The sequence below is a fragment of the Calidris pugnax genome, unplaced genomic scaffold, assembly GCF_001431845.1.
Source record: "Calidris pugnax isolate Ruff unplaced genomic scaffold, ASM143184v1 scaffold273, whole genome shotgun sequence".
NCBI lineage: Eukaryota > Metazoa > Chordata > Aves > Charadriiformes > Scolopacidae > Calidris > Calidris pugnax.
Genome location: NW_015094508.1, coordinates 12,038,817 through 12,056,784, shown reverse-complemented (window position 1 = coordinate 12,056,784; position 17,968 = coordinate 12,038,817).

The following is a 17,968-nucleotide window of genomic DNA, read 5'->3' as shown; positions in this document are numbered from 1 at the left end:
TGTTGCCATTTCAGTCATCTGTGGAGCACTTAAACTTGCTCTTTTTTGCATTGCTATCTCCCTCTATCCTTCCTGCAGTGACGGCTTTGATGCCCCATTTGTCTTACAAATACAGTTTTTCACGTTGCCTCAGATCTCAGCTGCTCCTTTTTCTCCACTGTGCCTCAATCCATCCTCACCATTGTGTCCCTCAGGCCGGCATACATGGACTAGAGTTACAACTTTACTTATGTAAAGAGTAGTGCTGAGAAAGTATAGTATCCCAAGCTGGTCACATGCCTTCTCTAACTACCAGCAATCTCAGCACTTTATCTTGCCCTTCGTCTTCTCTTCATTCAACACTTCTGTTTTCCCTTTACTTCTCATCCCATCCAAACTCAGAGAGTGAGGAGCTCATGCCAAAGCCAGCTTTCTCCCTCTGCTCTAGCACACCTGTGAGTGTTGATAAATAGGTCCTGTTCAGGCAGATAGGAAGGCAGGGTGCTGCCCAGAGGACTGCACAGGCTGAAAGTTTTAACTGTTTTGCTGTCTGTGGCAGGCTGGCAGAGCGCTGCTTTTCCCCACGGCTCAGCACCCACTTCCACGTCTGGTGCAGAAGAGTGTCTCGGGCAAGGCTTCACCTTTCCATCTCGTTGCAGGGGTAATTCTTTTGTAGTGGGGCAATGCCTGCAAATCCCTCCAAGCTCCTGTGCACTAAGTACTGTACGTAAATACTGTACAAGATCACCCCAGATAAGTCAGTCTTTGTTACCATGTGTTTTTTAATTTAGCCGAAGTACCAAAATTAGGACAGTCTGTGCATGAGACCATGAGAAAGGAGATGCACTTCTTACATTCCCATGCTGCAAACGCCAAAATCTGACCATAAGTTTTGCTGCTTTTTTTTTAAGTCCTAGTTATTATTGGCATGATTCATTTTTTGTTTTGTAATAGTACCCAGATGTCCCAATCAGGGTCCTGCTGTGCTTAACACCATACAAGCCTATAAGAAGATACAAGCTTTGCTTTGCAGAACTTAAAATTTAATTTAGGAAGCAAATGCAGGATCATCAACAAGGTGAGATGGGCATGAGGGTGACTGGTTGTTGTAGGCTGGCAGGGCTTACTAAAGAACAGCTCTAAATCAGGCCCTGGGACTTTTATGATACAGCAGAGCATCGGTCAGTGGCCCACTCTAGTACTGTCATCAGCCATTAGCTGGTGTCAGGCTCGTGGAGGCTTTGCACCAGGAGTGAGTCCTGGAGCAGAACTTGAATTTGATAAGATGAATTTATTAGACAAAGTCATGCAGGCTGAGGGCGAGCCGTATAGCTTGGTTAGGTTTCTTTTTCCTTATTGACTTAATGAAGGGACAGGAAGTCCCTGGCAAGTTAATGTTGATAGGTTTGGGGGACAAAAGCTGTAGAAAAGTATTAAAAGGGGAAAAAAAAGGCTCCCTGGTGCAGCAATGAAGGGGGAAATCCCAGTTCAGACAGGAGATGCTCAGCTCTCAGTGAGGGCACAGTGTAATAAAGACTAGTACCAACAGAATGAAGGAGAAGAAAGGAGTTTCAAAAAGTTAGTAATTTTTATTTAATCCAAAAATAATTCCCCATCAGATCTGAAACAGCTGAATTTCTATTTTCTGTTCATAAAGTCCTAAGTACTGTATCGAATTTAATATTTTACTAATAAAAACATGTTTTTCTGACTGGCCACAGAAGTACTTTCTGGGAATGCTGGTCATTTTGCCTAGTGTAAAAGGGAAACCGGTGCTTTTCATTTAATCGACCGTTTGGTGGCAGTACACGTTAGCAGCAATCCCTCACTTTTGGGATGATATGTTATGCCTTAGGTTTTTGTCTCAACTTTGTTCTTCTGAAATGTATCAAGTGCAGGAGCCAAATCTTGACACAAAGTCTTCAATGCTAAGGGATGAATGCCTACTCTTAAAGCCCACTAAGACAAACAGGTAAATTGGACATTCATATGAAGAAATGCAGGATGAGCTGTTCATTAACATTTCATGCTATGTTTTTCAGCTCCAATGAAAACAGTTCATTTTTGCTTCCTACCATTGTTCCTTCAAAGGGACTGTGACATATTTGCATAGGAGTTATGCTTTTCGTGTTGTATCAATGGTATGCCTGCATTGTTTCTTTCTTTACATGCAAAAATAAAAAGAAGGCAAACTAAATAAAAATAATGTCATGCACACAAAGAAGGAAAAAGCCATGGCAAGGATTTCTCCATGGACTTTCCGCTGTCCTTGGTAACAGGCGGGAGTTTGCACACTCCTGCAACGCAAAGCAGACGACACACTGAGTGAACAGTTTTATCTGGTACAGCTTAGAGAGACGCACAATATCCTGTTTTTAATGCAGCACAGGTGTTGGCAGATCGAGTTACCAAGTCTCATTAAATCGTATATATATATAGTCATGAAATCAATTTTCTATTTCTTGTTCTTGCTAGATAAAATTGTTAAAACTAAGAGGAGGAAGATGAAAAGGGGCCAGTTGTGGTGCTTGTAGGGGCTGATACTTGCTAGCCTCTGTTTTGATCCAAGCAGTATTTCATTTGACTGTTTATTTTTGCTAAGATGCTTTTTTGAACTTATTTATTGAGCTATGGTACTTCTTGGGAAGTGTTTCTGGCTATGGACAAATACCATCTGCACTAAAGTAAACTTGTGTATAAAAAAGCTCATTAGTACAAACTGAAACCAGGAAAGGAACCTAGAAAGGGTCTGAGGAGGGAACCTGTAAGAGTAATGGCAGGGTGGAAGGGCAGAAGGACACTGAGCATCAGGACTTTAACAACAGTCCAGTTTCAAACTAAACAACATGTGATCAGCTTGTATTAATGTTACTGTGTGCTCTGAAGCAGGCTGGAGCCACCTGCAAATCATTCCTGGAAACAAGAGAATTTCTGAAATACGGACGTGGAGGAGCAGAATGCAAAAATTATGTATTACATATATATGTAAATATATATATATGCATGGTAATACATATCTATATTAAAAAGAAGAATGTAAGCTCTTCATTTTCAAGTACCTATGAATTTTAAAAATGTAGTTCAATATATGTGCACCCACGTCTCAGCTTCAGAAGTCCCTCACTTTTCACCAAGAGCTACAGGTGCGTACTAGTTTCCAGTAGCTGTTGCTGTAGCTAAATGCTTGAACAAAGAACTGGTTATTTAATTTAATCTTCTCTGGTTTGACAGTCTGGCTTCCTATATTTTATAATGTTTCCATTTTCTCAGTACAGAACATTTATAGAATCTCACAATACTTTTCTGCAGTAGACAAGTGTTACTACTCGGTTTGGGTTCTGGAAGCAAAAGAACTAAACCATTAAAAACATTACAATGCCATACAACGGTCAGAAATATAGAAACAGCCACAGTCCGGGAGTGGGACTGTACAGTAGTTTGTGAGTCACATCATCAATATCCTTCTTGCATTTGCATTCAATTAATGTATTATACTAAGAACACCATCTGATTCAGCTCAGAATTTGGACATTAATTTAAAGCACAGCTTTTTCCAGTAACAACTCAATTCAAACTAAGACTTAATAGTTATCCATTAAAGTTGATCAGTATTTTCTGAAGAGGTTTGTACACGCTTAACTTTATTAGCAGTACTTGCAGTGTTTGCAATAGAAATACTTATTTCTACCATTGGGAATAGCCAAGTTACTCTAAGTCAGAGAAGGCTTGGGAGTTTTCACTGAAGATCTCAACAACAGAAGAGGAGTTGCCAGCTCCTCCTCACCCTCAGCAGCTGCAAAGGACCTCTCTATCTCCTAAAATATGAGGAAACTTTCCTCAGCCCTTAGCTCCAGCCTCTGTGAGGAGCTGCACTGCTCTGACATCTCCCCTGCTGAGCTCCATAAATGCAGGGCTGGCTCTGAAAAACGAGGAGTGTTTTGCAGGTGATGCCTTTGAGGATGGCTAAGGAAAGTTTCTTAAAGACTACAGTTTCAACAGTTATCAGGAAGATAAGCAATATAGCAGGCATTGATTTAATGAGCTATTGTTTGTAGTAGATGGTGTCTGATTTCTTAATGAGCGTGCACTTCAGTCAAAAGAGTGATTTGTGGTGTAAACAGGGAGATCACCCTGGAAGATGGATAGACCTGGGTCACATTCATGCAGTTGTTTTGTCTTCATTAGGAAGGAGGTGAATTCCCTGAGCTCACCTATGCTGGGACTGTCACATGAACTCGTTACCACAGAGCCACATGTTAGCTTGGCCACTCCGTACTTGTTCCTTGCGCACCGTACTGGCGGGTAAGTACAGACTAACTTACTCCTGCTGCCATTAAGGAGTGAATTTCCTGAAGAACAGGCACGAGGACAGTTATCACAAGCAGCCCTGTACCCACACCATGGTTATAGTGACTTACTCATGTGCCAAGAACCAGTGACTGAAGAACAAACCTGGGGTAAAATCCTGCTGAAGACAACCCAGCTTCTGTTTCTAGTGTGACATGGCTTACCCATAGCCTTAGATTTTCTGGCGGTCTGTACAACCTATGAAAATGCATGAAAAACTGTAAGCTGCCTTGTTGTCACTAAGATTTTGTATTGCGGTAGTCATGTTTTTGTTAAGAACAAATCAGTTTTCCTAATAAAGAAACACCATATATCTATTTTCCACCTTTGCAGTGGCATATACCAAAGACTATGTATTTACTATTTGCTGAGTTGGCACACAAGTATCTTTAGATAACATGATTCTTGGTCCAAGGATAGAAAAAGCACAAACGTCTACCTTGGAGGAATCCTGGTGAGCCAAAATATTTATGTTTTCAGGAAATCTATGTCTTCTCACCTGCAGTGGAGCCATCTGGGCTTGCATCACTTGTGTTTGCTCTGGCTTGTGATTATAAGATTATTTGGGAACACCACTGTAAAGATTAATTCTTACCACTGTCCCAGCAGTGAAACCATGCATCGACTACTGCCATTTCTGCTTTAAACCATCCACATTGGATTGCTTTGAGACGTGACTACGTTGCTGTGATGGAAGATGTGTTCTGATGATATATTTGTGGCTTTTACCCCTACTCAACAGCTAGTGCTTCCTGGCAGTATGGTGTCAACACCATATTTAATGAGTACAGGTGTCCCACATGGCTGCAAGGAATGGGCTATACAAATGAGTACCTTCTGATTCAGTGGGAAATTGCCTGCCTGAATGTAATTTTAGACAGCATTCAAAGTAATCACTCTGCAATACTGCATGGTTTTGCGACTCTGATGCCCTTTGTGTCCAAAAATCAACAAATTAACTATAGAATCATAGAATCATTTATGTTGGAAAAGACCTTTAAAATCGTCAAATCCAACTGTTAACCTAACACTGCCAAGTCCACCATTAAACCATGTCCCTAAGTGCCATGTCTACATGTCTTTTAAATACCTCCACCACCCGTAGGAGCAGCCTGTCCCTTTCAGTGTAAATTTTTTTCCTAATATCTAATCTAAACCCCCCCTGGCATAACTTCAGGCTTTTGCCTCTCATCCTATCACTTGTTACTTGGGAAAAGAGACCAACACCCACCTCACTACAGCCCCATTTCAGGTGGTTGTAGAGAGTGATAAGGTCTCCACTCAACCTCCTTTTCTCCAGGCTAAACAACCCCAAGTCCCTCAACTGCTCCTGATAAGTCTTGTGCTCAAGACCCTTCATCAGCTTTATTATAGTCATTCCTCTTAATTTCAGCTGTGAAAGGTTGGGAGGTGTCCCTGCCCATGACAGGGGGCTTGGAACTAGATGATCTTTAAGGTCCCTTCCAACTCTACCCATCCTATGATTCTGTGATTCTAAGATACAGCGGGGCTTTTATTGTGCTATGTTAAGGTGATAAATAAGAATAATTTGAATGCAAAAACTTTGAAAATGACAGATTCAGCTATGTAAAATTTCACCTGCAACCAGCTCGCTGAGCTTTGTCTTGTGCAGGATTTGGCCAGTCAGAGATCAGGTGAGAAACTACCAGGCCAGGGTGCAAGTTACTGAGCTGCTATACTTTTCCTCTGAGTATATGGTGGGACAGATCTCCTTTGTGGTACCACAGGAGTTGTGCCATAGGTAGGAGCACCAAATCAGAGAGAAACTCCAACATTCTCTCCTTGGAAGGAGATCCACTGTCCTTGCATACAGCAGGAGAGAAAATGGCCATGCGTGCTTCATTTTCAGCCTAAGCAAGCAGTTACACCCAGTGACCAGCAGGAGTATTGTAATGCCACCCCTTTTTATATCTATACGGGAAAAGAAACCCAGGCTCGAGGGCTTTTCCTTCTGCTATTGGTTTGGTTTTCCAAAGGATGTTGGCCCTCAGTTCAGGGATAATACCAACGATCAGAGCCAGCAAGCGCTGTGTATGACCCCGTTTTATAATCAGTAATTAGGTAGCTACAGAACCTCTGCTGGACCTTTGTTTGGCTAATACTGGCTTGACACCAAGGAGAAAAAGTGGTCCCAATCCGATCTCTCCCTGTGTATGTTTTAAGCAGTTTCCTGCTTAAGTCCTTCTGTCTGTCTCCCCTTCACCACTCAGCCAGCCTCAGCGAAGGGCTTCTCTGGTGACTCTTGGCCACCAGAATCCAACGGAGAGCATTGCCACTGCCTACAAGGGCAGACACAGTAAATTCATCTTCATGTGAATCTTTAATGTAACAAAGGCTTTGGCTCTGCGCCGGCCACCACGAGTGCCTGGTGAGGCCCGGACACACCTCTTCTGGGTGACATCATTATGGAACCATTGTGTTTTAACCAACAGGAAGGGTAAAAGTAAATGATGAAAGGACAAAGGGGGCTTGCCTCTGGTGACACGACCTCAGCTGCATTCCCTGGGAGGAAGGGAGGACAGAGATAGATATGAAAATGAAGTCAAAAATTATGGGGCAGAGACCAAGGGACTGGAGCCATGATCCTGTTACAATCATTTTTTCCCTCACTGGAACATGGCAGGACAGGGGCAGGAAAGGCTGGGGACACCAAGAAAGGAGAGAGGTTTTAATATTCCCATACTCTAGGCTTGATCCATTTTAAATACCCAGCCTGGGCTTTCAAAACCTTTCAGACATCTGGTACCCCAGCATGAAATCCAGAACCCCAAAACCCCAAATTAGTTGTCTATAAATTGTCTGTGCAATTTTAGGCACCTTAGAATGACAGGAAAACCCTAAGAGCAAGCTAAGCCAGGAGCTACCTTAATGTCAGTCAGCATACAGTCGCCAGGAGCCAGACAAAAAAGAAACCCCAAGGATATTGTGTGTCTTAGATCTTGCCTTTTACTCAGGGCTGCAAGAAGATGCTTTTATGCACTTGATATGCACAGCCAGGACCCTCTCTGGAAGGTGTATCTCTCTAAAGAGCTAGACAAGGCTCATTTATTTCTTTTAAAATGTAGCCAGAACTTGTGCTGTGCCCTTCAAAAGTAGGGAGAGTGCTCAAGGGGAACAAAGACAACTCTTTCCTCATCTCAAAATACTTGAATCCCTCTTTTCCCACTTTTCCAGAAGATGGAGATCACCAGGAGGTTACCTAACCCTAATAGGCTGATGCAAGAGATAGAGAAGCACTCTTCTCACCCCCCTGGGAAAATGGTGCTGCTGTGTGGAGAATACGAAGGCCTGACTGAGAGAGGCAGAGAATGTCTGTAAAGTCTAGTGGTTAGGTTTATGGCTAGGGAGGACAGTTCTGTTGCCTGTTTCTATGATCGTTCCTATACTCCAGCTATTTCATCTAAAATACAGACACTGTCTTGGGAGCAAAAAACAGAATTCAGAACTTTTCCTGCTGAGTTGAGCTACTTAACCACTAAACTACTGAATTGCTTTTGGCCCCATAAACCTTGAAGCCTTGTCAGTGCAGTGACGTAGTTGTTAACTGCACATCTGCCCAGAGCAGTTTATACTTTGGTGTCAAGACATTTCCCTCTAAGGGAAAAGGTCTAACTCTGAATCATCTCATAAAGAAGAGGGAACTAAACTTGATTGTCCATGTCAGGACGGGTAAATATAGATACACAAACTGAGAAACTTTGGAGGAAGATTTAAATTTTAAAAAGTCAGCTGCCTACCAACTCCAGGTGTCTCCAGAGGTAGGCAGGTGTTTTCAGTGTCATATTTTGGACTTAAGCCCCTAGATCCCAAATAAAGTGCTTAAGTCCTCTTTTGGAGCTGGCCTAAAGTGACGGACGATCTGAACACAGCATTGACGTTAGAAGTCACTGCTTTCTCACCTTAGTGTTGGTGGCAAAGATCACCGAGTTCATAACCATAAGCCAATGACCGTGAGACCTTGGCGAACACAAGCTAAGGTGGTTCAGAGAGCTGCAAATCTGGCAGACCTGCAATGCCCGGTTTCTGCAGCACCTACATCCTCAAAGCGAGAGAGATGATTTTTACTCCCCCTCAAGCACCAGCCTGAGCAGAGCTCCATGCAGAGAGCTGGGAGGGAAGCAGAGGAGGGAGCTGAGAGCCTGACCTAAAGCGCTGCGTGCACAGGGAGCTGGGCTTCAACAGACCTGTGAGATGTGTGTTAGCACAGCGTGTAATATCCTGGCACTGCGGCTGATGGCTTACAGGTGGTAAAGGAGACCCTTGTCAAAAGCACCTTCACACGATATTAGCCGCTGTGACGTACAGTGCAGACAGGTGACAAAAATGCACCTGCAGCTCCTACTAACGTGGCTCTGTGCATTTACGAGGAAGCTGTAAGGGAGAATGATAGAAACAGTGGTTGGAAGGGCTCTCCAGAGATCATCCGGTTCTGCCTCCCACCTGAAGCTTGAAACTGTGGGCTTGTCTCCAGTGCCTCACTTTCACTGTCTTCTCAGGCGCTTTGCATGCTGACAGTCCCAAAGATATGGAGTACCATTGGGTCTGTATGGTGGCAGAGCCAAATAAATGCCAAAATGAAAAAATAAAAGAGAGAGAGGAAGAGAGAATTGAGGAAAGAGCCTCTAGTTTTAAAACACATGTTGGGGCTCCCAGGTAGACTTGTTGTGACTGAAGTATATGGAGCTTTTTTGCTATTAGGCTCAAGATGAATGGGTCGTTTTAAAGACAATAAAAATGCCATGGTTTGCAGGTGCCTGTACGTGTGGGTAGATTTCTCAGGAGGGCTTCAGGGATTGTAGCCACAGAGTTGGCGCTCCCCCGTGCTCTGTCCCATCTGTGGCATGTGAGGGGAAAGCAGCTGCAGCTCTGCACAGCCCTTTCCCCAGGTCCTTCTCCCCATCACCATCCTGTTCCCCTCCAGACCTGTGTATGTGAAATTGCAAACTGAAGGTTATTAAACAGAATGCCAGTGGAATAGAGCAGAAACTAGTAAATGAGCGATAGAGGAATTTGAACACCAGAGGGCAATTAGAAAAGGAGCTGAAATGGGGATAATTAGGTAATAAAATTTTAAATAAACGGTGAATCTTAGTTAATCCTATTGATCATTTATGATAAACAGGACAAATGGCTTGTCAAAGTACTGCTAGTTTTTCTGTGATTTGAAAGATCAAGGTTAGTTACTGTTAGAACCACAACATTAAGCTTTGTTTCCAACCGATGAAGGAATAAGATTGATTTGAAACATATGGTGAAAAATACTGCAGCTCTTTGTTTGCATCTGTTATACTTCTACTTGTTAGTAATTGGTTCACAAGTTGCTTTTCTATTTTTTGCTGTATTTTTTTTAATATATTAAGTGAAAACAGAGACTTGTTAGCAGATGCACAAATGAGAGGATAAACATCTCAGAAAGCTTTGAAGCTGTGTTATGTTTTTTCTCCAGTTTGTTTTGTATATGTCTTGGATTGCATACAGGATTTTCTGCTGGTGAACATGGGTGTAAAGCCTTTTTATAGGGTCACCTGGACCTGGTGAGAAAAATATCTAACATTCTGTGATGGCATTTTTCAGAGAAATAAGATTTTCAGAGAACCCAAAGTAGTAGTATTTTTTTTCTGTGGTATGTCCGTATTTTGAAAAGGGTTGACTTGAATTCTATCAGGAGGGTTTTGAAGGAAGTCCCGGAGTGTTTATTTAGCTAAAGCCAAGGCACTGTCACATGATAAGTCCTTTTTAAATGCCTTCAAAGTGTGAGCAGCCCAATATTTAAAGTTAATTCTTAGGGATGCAATGTGGTGTATTCACAACATTTTCACATCTTTATGCTCTTGTTAGACGACAAAGAACAGCTAATCATAACTCCATGATCTGTGAGTATATACCACAGCAAGCCTAAAAGCTAGTGGAAATTACAATGTGTGTGCTTCAGTACAATCAATTCTGTTTGTTATTTTAGTGGCATGATTCCTGTTTACAGCAATCAAGCCATCATGTTACACAGAGTAAATCAATAGGGTGATAATGTAGCTGTTTACTGTACTTACAGACTTGCCTGTGACCATGTCTAGGACACACCATATCCTACAACACAATGCTCTTCATTTTTATTTCCCTTTGGATCAAGGTTGACATAACTCACAGGTACTAGCAAATCCCCCCACACTACAAAATGTAACATTTATAAGAGATACATCTGGTACATATTTATAGTGAGCAGAATAAGGACTTGTTTCAATTATGCATGTGGATTAGCTCTTTGAAGAAAAAAAAAAAAAAAGTAGGTGTTACCTCATGCCCATATAAATCCAGTGGTAAAATGTGCCTAAACCAAAACCCCTTTACGTGCCATTACTTGTACATGGACATTAACGTGTTTCAGGCACAGCTCTGAACAAGATACACAGACATATGTTGCTATGAATCTTGGAGAACACACTGTGCTTACATTTTTCAAGCTATGCAACAATTTCTGCAATAGATTTATGTTGTGCCAGAAAGGGACAATATATGGATATCCTGTGGGCATGGAACAACATATTTTCAATATACATCAAACACATATAGGTAGATGAGCAAGTTACTCTTGGGTAAATTAGGAAGTGAACTTCCAGCGTTTCAGCTGTTTGTGGGAACATCTTATGCATGCACTATTACCTACTGTATCTTGCAGTCTACCCAGGACATCCTGTCAGTCTTTCATTGAGATGTAGACAACATCATCTCTGGTAGAGGCCACTGCAGAGTAATAATGTGTCATCGTCCACTGTAACAGAGTAAATGCTTTGCCACAAATTTACTCTGCAGCAGCTAGCTAGAGAGCTAGAGAAAAATTAACAACAGTAAAATTGGGTCAACTTGTCCATTCTATAGGATGGAAATTGTGGGCTGGGGACCTACATCCCTTTTCCTAGAGGTGCAGGAGGATCAGGGAGAAGCAGGAGCAGGAGAGGACATCCTCTAGAAGAACCTCCGTGCAGAATGTCACTTCCTGATTCCGCACATAATCTAGCAGATCTAGCATTGCTACAGACTCAGACTTTCATGATTTTTGGGAGGGTTATGTGCGGCCACTTTCTAAACCATGTTTTGTCTGAAAGGGTGGGTGGAAGGGAGGGAAGTGCATTTAAAAGCAGTATTACTTTCTGGCTACCTGGGGGCAAAATGGAGATTAATGACGATGAAATTCCTACTTCCCTTGTCTGTAACTAAGTTACATTTGCTCTGTGTATTCTCTTGAAATTAATTCATAAGGTGTGAGATCTTGAAGACTCCTCCATTTTATTTGCAGCATGACCTTTTTTGGAAGTTAGTAACACTGATTCTCTTTTCCTGAACTCTCCTATTTCAATTATTTCTAGAGTGCAGAATGGCTGCCTCCACAGTGTACCCATGGAAAGAAACTGCAGCATGCCATCATCTGAAGACTTCGTATTCCCCAGGGCATGCTGGGTTCGATGCTTCTCCCTCTGTCATCCACAGACTTCCAAATCTTCCCTGGAGGGGAGCATTCTTTGGCAATTCCCTAAGTAAACTGTGCTTTGTTTCCTGGGATTGCTGCCTCCCTTCCTTCCATTTTGCCCTAGTGAATATAGTCCTAAGGCGCTTGGCAGATGATGGTCCATTCCTACAGATTCCTGTAGGGTCTCTTTCAGGATCTAGATCATACCAGGTAGCAACATTTTTTCTTGGTTTTGTGATAGCTTTTCCATAATAACTTTGCATAATAAATATTTGTAAAATCAGATTTATGTGTTTAATAAAATGAATATTTTTTTTTCAGAACATTTGGCATTTTATGGAATTCCACCTATTTGTGTTTCAATTAGCTTTGTTAACGATGGCAAAGTTAGTAATGATGTTTGGCAATCAAAACACGTTATGAAGTATTTGAACAATACAAGGTTAGTTAAGTTAAAGGAGATGTTGTGCAGAGCATTTCAAATTGAATTTGGATAGTGGCAAGCATGTGTGTGTTTGGAAATCTCTAAGTTTCTGCCTGAAGGGTAAATTGAAGCTTATATAAACAAGAACTTGTGATCTAATGTTTGGGCTTTTACTGACACAGACACAAAGACACACACAGATGCACACACATAAACCTCAATGAGAGGTTAGAAAAGATAGGGAAAAAAGGGAGAAGAGGTAGAGGAAGAGATGAGACATGTTAGCTGTCTATTTAATGTTTTTCACTCATGTAATACAGTCTGGCAAGCCTTTTTCCACAGTTCCACCAAGCCAGACCTGTAAAAGCAATTATCTGTCATCATAACGTGAATCAAGCTTGCAACTGCTGTGGTTCTGAAAAGCGTGACAAAGTTAATTGAAATTTAGGCAGTCAATAGTTTTCATTTCCTGAGATAAGGTGTGTTTTCAGGGGAAGTTTGTTGCTATGTTGGCTTTAGTTAACTATTCTTAAGTCTCTTGTTAAAGGATTTGTGTTATTTCTGTGGGTGGATCATAGTCTCATCCAATTATGACTTCAGTAGAGCCAAACTTTGTGTCATATGCTTTACTAGCCCATACTGGTTTGCACATTCCTCTTACTTCACAAGAAGATTAAAAAAAAGAGGCAAAAAAATTCTTTCTCAAGTGATTGCAAACAGTACTTTGGAAGTATCAAATTTTACTGAAAGTTCATTTCACTCCAAAAATATCATTTTGGTGGCTTAGTGGTGTATTGTTTTAGTAGCTACAATAAAATTGTTTGAAATCTGGCAAAAATATTAATTCACAGCCCAGAAGCCAAATGTGAATATTCCTAGGGTTCCTTGGTTAGTTATCTTCTAATCTCCTGATTGCAGAACAGCATGCTCACCTGGTTTTACAGCTTTTTTAAAGTGATCTCTGTATTAAAATGGCTGACTGTTAACAATTAAAATTCTGAAGGCATTCATGGCATTGGTATTAGTGCAAGTAATGTAAGAATATGGAAAGGAAACAAACTTTCTGAGTCCCCAGAGTATATTACATGCCTGATTATCTTTTTTTAACCCAGTTTTTCTCTAATATTATTCCACCAACTTGCAGTGGAGTTATTCCAGGGCATGATCTTATAAGATGCTCAACATCCTCAATCCTGACTGGAAGACTACACAAGAAAGTTAATTATTCTCTCCATTGGAGATGAGGGGTAGGGGAGAGGGAGAGGGGAGGAGTTTTGAAAATTCTTGGTGCCAAATCAGGAGAAATGTCAAAATTACCAATGGATTTTGGGGAAGATTTAAAAAAAAAAAAAACCTGCTAGTTTTGACACATTTGAATCTTTCGGGCTTTTTTTTGTTTTCTGATGTTGGCTAGCTCTTGCTTTTGAGGTCTTCTTATTTCTCACATACAGCAATGTCAATTTGAAGTTTTGAAGTCACTTTGAAGGAAGAAAAGAAAATGTTCTGAAGAATTAATTCAGTGTTACTAAAAAATCTGTTTTGTGAAAGTGGAATTATTATTTCAGTAATTTTTTTTTCAGGCGAGATATACCAGTAATACAGATGGGACTTGTGGCTACTAAAGACATTTGCAGGGTTAAGATCTAAATGAGAGGAGAAAGAAACCTTAGTCTTCCCATCAAACCCCATATAACATAAAAGGCCAAAACAGCGTTAAATAGCAGTTGTAGGAAAATTTTCTCTCAAAAAGACTAAGCCTCTTTATGGCATCCTCCTGCATCTTCCACTTAATCTTCCCTCTGGCCTCCAGCATTCCCCAAATATCTCTGAGGCAAGAGAGGAACGAAGAGTAAAGATGCAAGAGACGGTCACACTGGATTCTAATCTAGCAATTTGGGGCATTCATGAGATTTCCAGGTATACTGTAAGACCTGACATCACTACATGAGGCTTAAATTTAATCTCGCTGAAGTCATTAGAGTCCAAAGTGATGCCATGGAAGTCAATCTAACTTTTAGGGACAGTAAAAGGGTTTATACTGTACAGAATGCATCTGTGACTTAATAATTTAACCAGAAAGTGTTTCTGTATTTTAATTTTTTGTCAAATGAGCCTCTAGAAGACCTACGTGCCCCAGATCTACTTGGACTTGTTGGGCATTTGTGGCGAATGCTCAGAACAAGGGATCCCAAAATTGATTCTGAGCCTGGGAAATTGGTGGAATTTCACCTGAGGAAAAGTAAAGCCCAATATCTAAACAGGTGCCAATGAACAGGGTGAGCAAAAGATGGGCGTATGGCTAGCACTGCCATGGTGACATTCTCCTTGTCCACTGCTCTGCCAAATGCACTTATTTGATTATAACAATTCTAATTAAGCCTGTCATAATACAATGGAAATTTCCCAGGACAGACTTCATTGCTAGAAATAAACTAAATGAACCTTACTGAAAGTGTTCTTTCCCTGTAAACTGGTTATATTGTCCTCTTTGTAGCTTCTGGTGCAAGCTCTAATTTTGGACATGTTAACAGCTTTCCAGTTTTCCCCCATCCTCTTTACCCTCTCCAAACCGTTGCATTTTTGAACATTGAAGCACAGGCATTATTTAAGTATTACATTTCTCCTATCTGGCCTGCAGCCATGCCCCCTTAGGCAATGAGCTCACTGGATCTCGTAAGCCGCAGCAGGGTTAGGCTAGGTCAGCGCCTACCAGAGAGGACCGATGAGGAGAAGCTGGGTGCTGCAGGAATCGTGGGTAGCAGTTCAGTAGGTGGCACCCTTTCCTTTGGAGTTCACCCCAAAATGCCACTGCTGGGTGCTACATGGATCCACACGTGCGTCCGCAAGGTCCACGAGGGTCACAAGCAGAATGGCAAATGTCCTCTTTTTCTTTCCCACAGTCGACATTGTGTCTGCTAAGCCACACGTGGGCACTGCTGGAAGCATGTCCATCATTGAGATGTGCCACCATGACAGTCCCTCTGTGGGAGATACATTGGGATTGGAGATGACCAGGTCTATGTGCTGCATTGCCTGCTAGCCCCCACCTGCCAAACCTCCCCTTGAGGAGCAGGGAAGAAGAAACCCAGGAAAGCTCTCCCTTGGGGGTGTCAGGACCTCACAGGAGCTGAGAGGCACACAGCCAAGGTTAAATCTGGACTAAGTAACGAGATCCAACTGCCTGAAATCTCCCCAAAGTGTCAGGCAGATAGAACTTGCATGGCTTCCAGCCCCCTCTGCAGCAATTCAGCTATGTTACTTTGCATCGTCTGCGGCTGTTTTGTCTTCGCTTGCAAAGGCTTAAAACCTTCTGACTGCTATAGACACTGAGAATGTAAAACAGTGTCCAAAAAACCAACTGTTAGCTTTTTTCCCCAAAAAGAAATTAGAGGAAAAGGGCTCCCCAGCCCAATGGCTTCCTTTTTTTTTTTTTTCTTCTTTTTTTTTTTTAATCTGGAGACCATTCTCGCGAAAATAAGAACAAAATCACCTTCTGGAGCACTCAGCTCCCTTCTCCGAGATCTGCCAGGTATGGTGGAGCTCCCAAAACATTTAATTCCCCAGGCCACCTGGGAGAGCCCCACAAACCACTGGTGGTCCATAGACCGCAGTCTGAGCACCGCTGTGTCAGACTACTGGTTAAAGAAAAGGAAATTAAACACAGAAAGCTGTTAAAATGACATTGCATGTGAGTCATGGCTCCACATTAAGTAATGCTCTTACAGAGCACTTGTCTTGTCCCCCTGGATGAAAGCTCCCCACCTTCTGACTCTAGTCTCTACCTCTTAGTAATAAATATCATATTTTATTATTACAGAAATGAAAGAAATGCTAATGCTTTGTCTGAGAAACAATGAAGTGTTAGAAATAGAAATATAATGAGAGGTATACGACTGAATACAGCACTCGCATTTCTGCTACTGACATGCAATGAATTCTTTAAATTTCCATTGAAGCCCGTTTAAATGAAATTTGCCAAAGAATACTTCTTTTTCACATTCTCCCTTTCCAAAGTGCACCATAGTGCAACCAGACTCTGTCTCTTTGTTCATTTAATATCAGGCTGTGACAAGCTTGCTTCAACCCTGCCTGCTAACTGATGGGGTCATGCAGAGAAAGGGTCTAGCAGCCACAGGTTTGTGCAGTTCCCTGTCTGATTTTCAAGCCATTTTTTAATGAGCTAATTTTTATGACTGCAGACTTTCTTAAGCTTTTAAAGAATGGGTTCAGACCTGGGGAAAGGCTGCCATGCAACAGTGGTTCATTACAGTCGCAGTCTATTATTATTATTTGTCTTTCATCATCAGATTACAAATATGTTTCCCTTTTAGACCCCAGATCTGAAGATGCCCAAAACAGAATATAACCCTACAAATGACAGCAGAAGGTGGCTTTTTTCCTTGGCAGCCTCCCACTTCCAAGCGTTGGACCCAACGTGCCCTGCTAGTTTACGGGGCTGTTTGCAGCATGGTCATGTCCATATCCAGATGTCTCAGTTCAGCCCCTGCCTGCTGACGTGCACAGAGTGAGCAGAGCTCCAGATCTGGCTGATTCCTTCTGAAAAGCAGTGGGGGCAAGGTCTGGATCTGTTGTGGTTGGGACCTGCTCCCTGTGCTGGGTGGGGTGATCTTGTGCAACTCGTGGCAAAGGGGAAGGGTCAGAACAATAAGTGTCTGCCAGCAGGGATATAAAAAAAATCGACGTGTCAAAAATATGGTTAGTGATGCACGCAGGATTATTGTCAGCCCTTTGAAGTGGTAAAGCCCAAACCTTACAGTTTCAGCTCAGCGCCTCATCCCTAAGGCTATTGGTTACCCTCTCTCCATATTGCACTGGAGGTGCAGATAGACAAGACAGGGCTGCCAAATCCCTCAGTTGCACGAGGCACATGGAGCTTGGCAGGCTGGCAAGCAGCTGGCTGTGCTATCACAGCAGTGGGGCAATGATCCCTGCCCTTTCGCCCCCCCAGGGCTGGGATTTCAGCAGCTGCCAACAGAAAGGCAAGATTTCTAACTTTTTTCCTTCCAGGTATCTTCACATGAGCTGCTGCTTTTGTGTTATCATTTTGTGCGAGCACGACTGGGTTCACTTTTATTGTTTAGAAAATAAAATGTGCTTTTAAAGCATTTTCCAGCAAATGAATTATGACAACATTTCAGGAAGACCTGGCAGCGTAAAGCTGGAAAGAAAGGAAGGAATGACATACTCAGGATTCTCCGAAAAAGCTCCTGTTAGGAGTGACTGACACCTGACTGGTCCGGCTGGCATTTGTTACCCACCTCTCCAGCAAAGTTTACAGAGCATCCAGTAAATCTCAGGTTGGAGACCAGCAACATGGCTCCTCTGTGGTATGTGTGCCATGGGCTGAGTGTGGGGAATTGGAGGGACTTTCCAGAAGTGTGTTTGCCCCTTGGTATTGGTGTTCCGAGCTTGGATGATAGGCCCATGATCTCAGCCACCAATGATATCAATGGAGCATCTCTCTTATGAAGAGAGGCTGAGGAACTTGGGTCTCTTTAGTCTAGAGAAGAGAAGGCTGAGGGGGGATCTGATCAATGCTTATAAATACTTAAAGGGAGGGAGTCAGGAGGACGGGGCTGGTCTTTTCTCAGTGGTGCCCAGTGCCAGGACAAGAGGAAATGGGCACAAACTTGAGTATAAGAAGTTCCACCTAAACATGAGGAGGACCTTCTTTACTGTGAGAGTGATGGAGCACTGGAACAGGCTGCCCAGAG